Source organism: Mytilus galloprovincialis, chromosome 11 (genome assembly GCF_965363235.1).
Source record: "Mytilus galloprovincialis chromosome 11, xbMytGall1.hap1.1, whole genome shotgun sequence".
In the NCBI taxonomy this organism is placed as follows: Eukaryota; Metazoa; Mollusca; class Bivalvia; order Mytilida; family Mytilidae; genus Mytilus; species Mytilus galloprovincialis.
The window spans coordinates 22,335,091-22,348,049 of NC_134848.1; the positions used below are offsets into that span (position 1 = coordinate 22,335,091).

Genomic DNA, 12,959 nt, shown 5'->3' on the forward strand with positions numbered 1-12,959 from the left:
ACACTGTAACTAATTATCGATATCTTCCATTGGTTCTATTCGCTATTGGTTTTGAATTGTGTATTTGTATCACTAATGAAAATCTTTTCTTTTGTTTCATGTAATTTGTAGTTGATGAGAAATAAAATTCAATTATTCATTTAAAACGAGAAAACATTTTAATCTTGTTAGAATCTATATTAAACTTTAAAATGTTAACTAATTGCATAAATTCATGCATGTCGTACATGTACATTTTGCCTAGAGAGTTAACAAAACTATTATTAATAAAATATAATAGTCCTACTTTGTTATACAGAGAACATTAATATATCAATTATGTATAACTGTGTAGGCAAGCCAATCAAATCTTTACAGAGGGTTATTTTCGTGCAACGTGTTTTGGCATTTTTATTTCATGAGCAGCCGTGAAAAAGTTTCGCTATTCACCGTGTTTCGTGAAATCATTAAAAATATCAACGTGCAGGACATTATTAATTGTTCGTTCATCGTAAATTGGCAATTTTATTTCACGTTCTTCCGTTCAGATACCCCCTCTCTTTACGCCCTTCTTTGAAATATCATATTGATGAAGTTTAAACCATACTACTGAACGATTCAAAATTGAGAGTACTTTGGCTTTTGTCGCAACTGTGATTCAATAAAAAAGTGGTCTAAATTTATGTAAAAACTTCTGATTCTTGGTTTTTACGACACTTTCAGCACAGCTGCAATCGGTAATCCTCGGGTGTCTCCGCTACTCTCCTTCTACGGAATCGGCCGAGTTGTGACGAATGAGCACTGCTGGTTTTCTAATAGTCACCAGATTACCCGGAGAGAACCACCGACTTTCAGTTGGAAAGCCGACAATTGGAAGATAGTCTTGTTTCTCGTTTTTCGATTTTAGATAGATTAGACCGTTGGTTTTCCCGTTTAAATAGTTTTACACTAGTAATTTTTGGGGCCCTTTACAGCTTGATGTTCGGTGTGAGCCAAACTTTATGTTGAAGGCCGTACCTCAACTTATAATGGTTTAATTTTATAAATTGTTACTTGGACGAAGAGTTGTACCATTGGCACTAATACCACATCTTCCTATATCTATACACTTTGCTACGATCTGTCTGTACCATTATTTTGACATTGCAATTTAAAAATAATGGTACAGACAGATCGTAGCAAAGTGTACAGATATAGGAAAGTCGTGGTTTTCTCTCTCTCTCTGTCTATACATTAAATCCAGTAAATGTTAGATGTGTACCAATTGCCCAAAATCTTAGTCTTAGACTTTTACAGAGAATGACCGTGAAGGAATTTCGGTGTATTGCTGTCGCCTAGATTTACATTCGTTTTGGGTTTTTAGCCGATCTATAAACATTATGAAGACGCAGAAATCATCGAGTGCCAATGGAAATTCCTGATCGCTTGTTATAAATTCGTTTCGTCAATGAATACTCATCAAATACTTTCTGAAGAAGGTAAATTAATAATTTATTAAAATGTTTTGTTATATATATATATTATATATACTCGTCTAAACATCAACCAAACAATGTTAGATCTGTAAATTTGCTATCGCAAATTTTTTGTTCTTCCCTCGCCGGGATTCGAACCCATGCTACTGAGATATCGTGACACCTAATCGCCTGCACTGTAGCCGTCCCGCTAGACCACACGACCACCTGGGCTTCAAATAATAAAGCTTTCGGTGGCCGTGTGTTACCTTTCTTCGTCAGTTTTAATCTAGCGTCGTACTACAGTACATGATATATAAGACATGGAGATGTTATTGTTACAGATCAGCTCAATTATCTATAGTAAAGGATCCTACAAATTAATACAAGATACAGTCACAGAATTATATTCATAAGTACGTCTGAGTCAGTGACAACTCTACAACAGATTTATCCATCGGATCACGAGCAATGATGGTAATACATGGCTGTGTATATTATGTATATACAACTCGTCTAAACATCAACCCAACAATGTTAGATCTGTAAATTTGCTTTCGCAAAAAATATATATATATATATAAATTTTTTTTCTGTTTAGTATTAAATTTATATTAAGATCCATTTTGTTACATCTTGTGATCAATTTTATTTGGCAATCGCCAATGGCAGTCAGCAGGGTTAAAGAACATCAGTTGTTCGACCTGTTAGTCAAATGCGTTTTGTTTAAATATACTTTTTCACTTTTTTGGTCTTTTGGAAAATGTTGTTTGTGCTGTTTTTAGACCCTTCTACAACGAAAGAAGTAGGTCCGGTAAGGGCCGATTTTGGCCTCAAATTTCACGTTCATCGAACGAAAGATTTTGGACACTTTTTAAACACTTAAGTGTCTATTTAAATTGGTTCAATTAGTTTCTGTAAAAATTTTAACTTATTAAGTAATTAAAAACGCTCCGATTCAAGCTTAAATATGAAAAATGTATCAAATATGCCAACAAACGTCTCTTTTCAGACGGTTTTTGTCAAAAATGAAAGTGGCCGCATCCGTGTTCATCCTCAACCTTTATATATGTTATGTATTATCATCAAATACAACTTAAGTTTTAATATTATGAATGAACACGAATGCGGTCACTTTCATTTTAGACGGAAACCGTTTAAAATTTAACAAAAATGCTCACATTGTGAAGAGTTCAGTAATTTAACATGACTTAATTATGCTAGTACCCGATATATGTGCATTGTTTTGTCAAAAACAGCCCATATTTATGTAGCAGAAGCATTCTACTTTTCAGTAAATAGCTAAAAGACTACATTTTCATACTGTTGTAAAACTGCTTTATTTTGGGGCCAAAAAGGGGTCTTACTGAACCTACTCCTTTGTTTTACATGCACACGTATAAAAATTGCGGTTTTTATCCAACACAATCATAGGTTTAAACGTAGTTTTCAATTTAGACTCGTTTATATTTTTTCGTTGGGGCTTGTATCATATTTTCCCTTCGGTTTATATGATCCGTTCATCCTATATTGACTCTTAAAATTCAAGAGTCTATCTAAAAATGAGGGTACTTTTTATATGGCCTTCCAAATACCGTTTTGATCCCTAACATCACTGAACAGACATTTATTGTCGAAATCCGGATCTGGTGTACTAAATAAATATTGACACCGTATGTTTGTTGCATAACATCGTGGCCACAAGTTAAAATTTTTTTATGTTTAGTATTAAATTTATATTAAGATCCATTTTGTTACATCTTGTGATCAATTTTATTTGGCAATCGCCAATGGCAGTAAGCAGGGTTAAAGAACATCAGTTGTTCGACCTGTTAGTCAAATGCGTTTTGTCTAAATATACTTTTTCACTTTTTTGGTCTTTTGGAAAATGTTGTTTGTGCTGTTTTTAGACCCTTCTACAACGAAATTTGTTTTACATGCACACGTATAAAAATTGCGGTTTTTATCCAACGCAATCATAGGTTTGAACGTAGTTTTCAATTTAGACTCGTGTTAGCGGTAATAAGTGAAACTAGGCATTAAGCTTAAATCCTAGGCAATAAGCTAACGCCTAGGCAGTAAGTCTATTGCCTAAATGGTGTTAGGCATTAGTCTTAAATCCTAGGATTTAAGCTTAAATCCTGAAAAATGGTTGCAGGCATTAAGCTTAATGCCTAAAATATAAATGCAAGTAAGTAAAGGAAATTTATTCATTTAAATAAAAATATATTTGCTACATAATAACATTATGAGAACTGGGGCATGTTTATTGAAACTGTCCTATTAAGATCGGTCCCATAAGATGTTCTTAGGACAGAAATTATGATAGATTAGACCAGACTCAAGCTAGCGACCAATCCTAGCGACCAATCAAGCTAGCGACCAATTCTAGCGACCACTTAAGAACACAATGAGAATCAACTTGTCAAAGAATCATAATGTGGTATATGAGAAAACCACAAAACGATATAATGAAACAACGTTCTGTTAAAAATGAAATCTTGCTACCAATACGGTTTATATTGTTTTTTTAACCTTTAAATAACTAGAGAGATCCATCATATCAAGTCAGAAGAGACACTACAACATCAATGTCGTTTGTAGCCTAATGTACTGACTAGTTTGGCTGCTAAATGTCAGCATCAATATAGATCAGTAAAGGGAGAACGTCCCAGAAAATCGTAAAAAGTCAAAATATCGTAATACAATAGAAATACAAAGGAGATAGGTATCTGTAATCAGCAAATGCACAGCGAAAAATACACAAAAAGCAAAGCAACAGAACAATCTTTTTTAGCGAGCGATTTTTATTCCCCTACATAAACACATACTTTATGTTATTATATATGTATTTATAGAATGGAAAGTGCGCTCCTCTACGTATTTTACTCTATTGAGAAGGACACTAGTTGGGAAAAAATGTAAACTATATTTTGAGGTCTTCTTTACGTTTCTCGGTTTTCCAAACTACATGTATTAACCGAAATCGTAAATAAAAATCAAGGATTGCAAATAAAAAAAAATTAAAAACGGATCGTATATCCACCAATAACATAATAGTTATATACGAGTAATTTACGGATACGAAATGACAATAAAAAGTAAACGAATTGAATTATAGAAAGAAAAAAAAAAACAACAGTGTTTGTCTATGATGATTTGCTCGCACAATTATTTTCCAAATTCAGAGAACCGTAAATAATTTTAAAAAGAACATATTTTAATAAATATGTGTACCTAGTTTAAACTTGATCTGACTACAACGTCGTCTTAGATTCCATCTAATACATTATAAATGGATGGATACACGGACAAACAAACCTACAGACCAGAAATATTATGGTTTTTACTGTTGTAGACGTAGCATATAATAACTATTTAATGTGAGTTGACTTAAACTCGTTCCTATGTACAATGCATAAGCTTTCAAATAAACGAAATAAGAAATATTATGTTCGAAAGAATTACTATATACTGGCTTTCTATACATTCGGCATCCTCAAGTGGTCCGAGTACACAGTTATCGTCCTTTGCTTTTTCGTTGTCCACAAATATAGTCCTAAGTGTGGACAGTGTGTTACTTGCCATTTTTTTTTATACCTCTTCCTAATGTATTTCTTCATGTTTATGCCTCAAATAGCAAGTAGGGGGATTAAAGCCCAATGTAAAAAAATTTGGGTCATGAATTTTAAAATAAAGTAGTGATTTAGTCCGGTTAATAAGAAAAGGTTAAAAAAAATAGCACATCGAAAGCTTTCAAAAGATTTCAGGACCCCTTAACATAAAATTGTCCATATTTGGAGTTAGAGTCAATGAATGTTTCTCTTATATTTGGATATTGTTGACAAAGTGTAGGTGGGTTTCAATTTCCAGAAGGTTTTCACCCCCAAAAAATCATTTCAGTGGGCCCTGCTCTGATTTATTACCTTTTATTTGAGCCATGTCCGGCGACAAATTTTTGAGCCATGTCCGGCGACAAATTTTGCCGTATGGAGCTTGCGAGGCTTGCCGAAAGAATGTACGTTGGACACAAAAAAACATCATCTGGGACAAGCTTCAGTCCCACTGAAGTGCACCTGAAGACTTCACTGTCCATCCAAAGTCTGAGGTACCTTTACAGTAATGGGTATGGGCTCATGTTTTCATTCTTTCTGTACAGTTCCCTACGGCAAAGTTTTTACCCACACCTAGTGGGATTGAAAGCTTGTCCCAGACCCTTTTATTCATGAAAATGCCCGGGTAGGAAAGTGCACCAGAAATATTATGTATATATATATGAGTCTAAAAGATTGTTTAACAATACCGATAAATAGATGGAAAACAAAACACTAAAAAGTGTTGCATATCATCGCACAAAGATGGAAAAACTGAACAGGTGATATAAATTATACAATAATTGCAAATATTTTGGCTCAACAAATGGCCTTCGTCAGTGTTAAAAGTTTTAACAATACTGATATATAATGTATAAGGTGTAAACATAGATCAGTAATTATATAGGTAAGTTTTGGTCGATTGATTTTAATCCAAAATCCTGAATATAATAATATAAACATTAGACTGTAAATTTAATTATTTAATTCTCTTGATTCCATCTGGAAAAATGACACGTGGCGTTGCTAAGGAAATTGACATAAAATTGATATCGTCGTCGTAGGATAAAAAGCGACAAACAAATCATCATTGATCATCTCAACTCAACTCGATTGCCTTTCGATCATCCGATGTTCAGTACTCCAGTACTTTGATTTTATTATTGCTATTATTGTAACTTTTTAAAAAAAGAACATCATTAATTTTATCGAAATCTGCCTAAATGTACTGATTAAATTATTGACTTCCTATACACTAATTCGCCGATGATTTTCCGTATGCAGTTATAAATATAAAAAAGAGCATGCAAACCACTTGTATTTTTGTCCGCCTGATGAGTTAAGCCTTTTCAGGTGATTTTTATAGTTCGTTTTTATGATGTACTGTTTTACCACTGTACCAGGTAAAAGGGGGATCCGGCCGCTGACATGTTTAACCCAGCAACGTGCTGTATGTATGATTGTGCCTGTCCCAAGTCAGGAGTCTATAATTCATTGGCTGTCGTTTGTTTATGTGTTACATAATTGTTTTTTGTTTATTTTTTGTACATAAATGAGGACGTTAAATTTCTCGTTTGAATTGTTTTACATTGTCATTTCTTTAACTGAATGGAATTTTAAATCGAAAAGGCTAGAGTAGATCATTTTAGCTTGTCAATACTTTATGATTTTAGCTTGTTTGAGTAGATCAACTTTACAATTCGAAAAGCGATATTTCGTATTGAGTTACAAATCAGTTTAAACACAACTGCTCAGTTTCCATTGTAGAAATTTTAAAAATGTTGGTCAACTAAAAATTGGTAGTTGTTCTATCATATCAATTTGACGTGGTGTTGTCATGCCAAAAGCAATTAGTTAATACTTTTATTCTTAAATTAAATTAATTTTTAATGAATAGATCTTTTTAATTTCAGAACTCATTGTAAATAGGTATATTGTGGAGAGTTGTCTCATTGCATGATTGGTAATTATACCACATCTTCGTTTTTATACATGTACCAAAGGAATCAGACCTAATGTATAATTTGAAACGTAACACGCGCGTTTCGTCTTCATAAGACTCATCAGTTACGCTCAGATGAAAAAAAAGTTAGAAAGCCAAACAAATATATTAAAGTTGAAGAGCAATGAGGACCCATAATGCCAAAAGATAAATAGATGCCAAATACTGCTAAAATAATCACACTCAATGTAAGATGATAATTAAAGGACTTTGTATTAAATATTAAGGATAAATAACTGATATAAGAACTGGCGTATCCAGAGAATGAACCCTCTTTTTTCTTTTTCCTTTTTTTTTTTATCTCAATACTGTACACTTTTCTTGGTGTTCCGAGGGTTATAACCTTCCCCTTTTCATCTTATTCCAAATGGTTTGATTTGCGCTTGATACGATCCGTGTAATTCCCCCGGTTACCTGAGGGCACCGGATACATTAGAACAGATTAGAAAGGATACCTTAAACAGATTCGACCACCACATCTCGTGTAATACGATATTTATCCACTCTCGACAGTTAAATTTTAAATATTTAAAACGCTCGGCGAGACTCGCGTTTTAAATTTGAAAATTTAACTGTTACGAGTGGATAAATATTGTATCACACTCGATGCAGTGATAGAATCTCTCTCTCTATATATATATATATACAACTCGTCTAAACATCAACCCAACAATGTTAGATTTGTAAATTTGCTTTCGCAAATTTTTGGTTTTTCCCTCGCCGGGATTCGAACCCATGCCAGTGAGATATCGTGACACCAAATCGCCTGCACTGTAATCGGTGCGCTAGACCACACGATCACCTGGGCTTCATAAAAATGAAGCTTTCGGTGGCTGGGTGTTACCTTTCCACGTCAGTTTTAATCTAGCGTCGTACTACAGTACATGATATATAAGGCATGAAGATGTGATATGCGATAAAATTTGCCAAATATATTGCGGAATTAACACTTAGATTAGAAAATTTAATTAGTATATTTTAATAACTGAAAATTTTAATATAATAGATAAAACTACTATAAAAAATCAACACAATACATATCCTCAACCGTAGATCATCGTACATTTCAGATAGATAAGTTTGTTACCTTTCGAAGACACTAAAGAAACTGAGGACAGGAAACACTTAGAACGTTAACTTAAAAGTAATGTATATTATTGTTTATGTTTCGGTTTGGTTTTATTCTATTGTTGTAGTATATTATGACAAAAAAAAAAGATTTAAAATTCATATATTACGAGTTTTATTTTTATCTTTTTGAAGAGTATCATTTAACATCAGTCGGTGAATTTAAACATTAAGATTCGTTATATTGATGAACATGCACCCCAGAATTGAGAAAGAGAACTTGATAATTTATTTGAAATATGGGCAGAATACCAGTCAGAACAGATAACAAGAGCTTAATTTGTTCAGTCCCCAGGCTTCAGATATCAAGCGAAAACTGACCTGTGATGACTGTACGTGTTTATTTTATGTCTTTAGAATGTTCACTTTTACTAGTTTTAGCTGTATATAGACTCTTATACATGTATCAATGTGCTATGCAATGTGCTATGCAATGATTTAAAAAAAAATTAAGTCTACCAGGTCAAACCTGCCGGTCCCAAGCCCGGATAAAAGAGAAGGATAGTCATAAAAACCAAATATTGCAAAAGCGCAAATGTCCTATGTAAAAAGCGCAAATGTCATTTTTTAAAAAACGCAAATGTCCTATGATTTGAAGCGCAAGTGTCCAAATAAAAAAGCGCAAATGTCCTATGAAAAAGCGCAAACGTCACGCGCCGCAATACCAGTATAAATATGGATTAATGAAAGTAAATTCTGAAATCCGCTCGGTCACTTTAAAGGAAAAAAGCTACTTACCGCTATATATTATGTTTATTTGGATGATCCTAATATTACTCTAGTTTTAAATGTCTTCAAAACCATGCAATTAGTAAACGATAAGAAATGTTTTCATTAGAATTTGAAGATTTCCGTAATGACACTAATACAACCAACCAATAAAGAGAGCAAACTGTCAAAATACGCTTTTAACTTCAATTAAAGTATAGAGATTGCAGTTCAATATTTGTATGATGGTTTTGTATTGATCCCTTACTTAGCAAACTTACCTGACGATATCTGGATATGGGTATTTAGTCGGATCTTAACACGTACTTGTGATTTGTTTAAAACCGGTTTTAACGAAGAAAAGTCGAAATGTTCAGAACTTAATTAAATCTGTTTTTGGGTAAGATGGTGCAAGCATACGATTTTTATTGCGTCTTACACTTTGAGAAGCGAATAATCTTTAGCTACTTTATTTAAATATTGTGTAAAAACGTTAATTATGAGCTATGAAAGTCAAGTGGCTCAAGCATTTTACTGAGGAAGTTTTAAAAAAATGCAAAGAAATATTTAAACAGTGGGTTAGATTTCATTAGTCTTTACTATCTATAGATTAACAACTTTTGGTTATATTTAAAATTTAGAATCATCATTGAAGGTGGAGCGCGATTGCACAGTTAATTAATTATATTGATGTGCCATTTGTATGCAAGAGTGACATTCCGTTGTATATGTGCCAATTCGAAAAAGTTATGCGAGTATTGTCTCCCTTTAACAGGTTCATTATTTTATAATTAAGTTTAGGTTTCTGATATAAATTTGAATAGTTACAAAATGTATCAATTCAATTTATTTCAGTTTTTGTTATTGGTGTATCAAAAACATTGATGTACGAATATAAATTCATAAATTTGAAACGTTTAAAATGATTACATACCAATATAAAGAACCGTTCATCATTTTTGAAAAAGACTATGATTGAAATTCGTATTCCCTTCATGATAGATTGATTGGGAAATGAACCAGACTTATCTAAAGGTAATCACAGAGAGGGACTAGCAAGCAATTTTTAATTGTAGCTTATTTAACGTTAAAACAACTTTCCACTATAAACAAATGTTACTTTATCCAAATGTAAGGACCTTGTTAGCTAAATCTACAAATTTTATTAGATATTATGAATTTTTATTACAATAGATTAATATGCTACGGCTTACTATCGGAAACCGATCATCAACTCTAAAATATATTTATTTGTTATATCATAATTATTGTTTCAGTAAACATTACCAATTTAAAATCTCTAATTATGGATTCCGTCTGTTATTCTACGCTGCAATTATTGTCTGTTTTTTTAACAATTTTTTTATTAATTAAAAGTACTTTACATGTTTTTCATTTCTGAAGTTCTTTTGTTTGTTTGTTTTGTTTTGTTTTTTGAGGGAGGCGGCCGGGGGGAGGTGTCAACATATTAAAAATATAATGAGTCATGAAACAAAATTCCTTCCATAGATACTTTTTGAATTATACTCATTGTTATATAAAAGGTTATTGGAGTGACTTGGGTTTACAGAATAGATTTTAATGGACAAAATGTGCAGAAAAAATGGCCAAAAGTATAAAGAATAGTTAGAAAAATGGGTAAAATATTTAATAATACACAGATCGTATCAAGTCATTTGGAATAAAATGAAAAAGGGGGGGGGGTTATAAGCCTCGGAACACCACGAAAAGTGTACATTATTAAGATACAAAAAAAGAATACAAACAAATTGTAATTGCGGTAAATGCCGGACTTCTCCACTATCATAACGAGGAACTTGAAATTTATTACACGTTCTTTTCTTCATCTTTTTAGACAGTGAAATTATATAAAGAAGCATTCAATTCTTAAGCAAAATAGAATATTTCAGTGCCTCGCATTTTTTATCACCACTGTCCCAGGTTAGGGAGAGGGTTGGGATCCCGATTATATTATTATCATTCTGTATATTTCTGCCTATCCCAAGTCAGGAGCCTGTAATGCAGTGGTTATCGTTTGTTGATGTGTAACATATCTGTTTTTCGTTCATTTTTTGTACATGAATAAGGCCGTTAGTTGTTTTGTTTGTTTAACATTTGTCATTTCTGTTTTTTTTTTATAGCTGACGATGCGGAATGGGCTTTGCTCATTGTTGAAGGCCATACGGTGTGATCTATTAGTTAATTTCTGTGTTATTTGGTCTCTTGTGGAGAGTTGTCTCATTGGCAATCATACCACATCTTCTTTTTTTATTCATACGTTTTCAAATTTGTTTATAAAAGAGGGACGAAAGATACCAGAGGAACAGTCAAACTCATACGTATATACGTATCCTTTTAGGTCCGAAATATTAGAAAATATAAAAGATTTTCGACAAACCAACGGTTTTTACACGTAGGTGGGAGAAATCTCTCATATAAACGTATACATTCGCAATATCCTATAAGTTATATGGTTCGCTACTGACCCCATACGGATCCATAGAGGGTTAGTAAAATCCATAGGGGGTGAGGCTGCAGGCCGAGTCCCCTATGAATTTCATTCACCCTCTATGGATCCGTAGTGGGTCAGTAGTTAACCGTATAACGAATTTATCGGACGCTGGACTTTTTCTGCTGCGTTTTGTTGAAAAATAAACAATGAAACACAACAACATTACATTGTAATAGATGACGTCGCCATTAACGCGTCATGAACCCCATATGAAACTTACTAACCCCATACGGTCTCATAGGGGGTCACCACGTGACGGCATGTAACCAATCACAACGTGATAATTCATCTGTGGTCCGATAATAAAGATTATAATATAACGAGTTGATGTTTTGTTGAATGTTTGCGTTTTTCTCAATTCATTTGCTTTGCTTGAATAACACTACGGACGCAATCACAGGTTGGTTGACCGTTATGGAATAACCGTTTCACAGAGGATATCGGATGTGTTCCTTACGTTGTAACTACAATCCCATTCCCTTTCATGAATGTGACCTACCGAATTAGACTATTTACCGAATTTGTTATAGTATGAGCAACACGACATGTGCCACATGTGGAGCAGAATCTGCTTACCGGGCACCTGAGATCACCCCAGTTTTTTTTATGGGGTTCGTGTTGATTTTTCTTTAGTTTTCTATATTGTGTCATGTGTACTATTGTTTGTCTGTTTGGCTAACGCTCAGGATAAAATTCGAATATCACGGCCCAGGCCATGTGTAAATTTCCAACAATCTATGGCTTCCATGAATTATTTCTTAATTTTATTGAATTAGTTACAATTACGTTATGTATTTGTCATAAATCACTGTGTTCTATGTCTTAGATCTTTAAATACCAGTAAAGGCATCAAATCTGTAATTCTAAAGACTGGCATTTCGAATAGCTGGTACTGCAAGCCAAACAGAAAATTAAATATTTTTTTGACACCTCCTTTGTCTCTTTGATTTGAACATTAGTTCCAATTATTTTCTTAATTTGATTGTCCTTTTTAGGATAGGTGTTTCACTTCTGGTACTACTTTTAATATCTATAGTGATGATAATATTGTGGGTTTGGTATCAAACAAGATGTCACAGGAATGGAAGAAATATGCATAAAGAGCCAGGTAATTTAAATTTGTAATGATTTTGCAATGACTGCACTAATTTCAACCTTTTTTAACATAAACTTTCATGCGTTTCAAGTCATGTTCAATTGTCAAGTGAGTTGGATCACAGTCTTTTGTAAAAAACATTACGATGAAAAATAAACACCTCATCCATACATTTTTAAGAAGAATATTATACTGGACATTTTTAAGAAATACATATAAAGGAACGTTGATTCTGTGGACGAATCCTGTCTACATCGACCGTCTTGGATAGTCAAGGTCGTTAAAAAAACTCATTCGACGCTGTCTGCTACATTTAGAATTCATGCGATGTTTGTATTATTGATTATTTACCTCGATTGTTTCTTCAAAGTTGATTGTTAAATCAGTAATTTTTTGAAGCCTTAATTTACATAATTTACAATCATTATAGCTATTATCAGTCCATCTTTCGCAATGCATTTTGATTTGTATGTTGTATTGATAATTT

General features: G+C 33.0%; 1 protein-coding gene across 1 annotated transcript in view; it reads right to left on the reverse strand.

Moving 5' to 3' along the window:
• Window positions 1-9,024, reverse strand: part of LOC143052072 (uncharacterized) — a 31,447-nt gene extending 22,423 nt beyond the window's left edge. Inside the window, exon 1 of the mRNA XM_076225043.1 lies at window positions 8,895-9,024. The gene's annotated coding sequence lies outside the window, so the exon portion shown is untranslated. The remainder of the gene's footprint in view (window positions 1-8,894) is intronic.
• Between the last annotated feature and the right edge of the window lie 3,935 nt (window positions 9,025-12,959).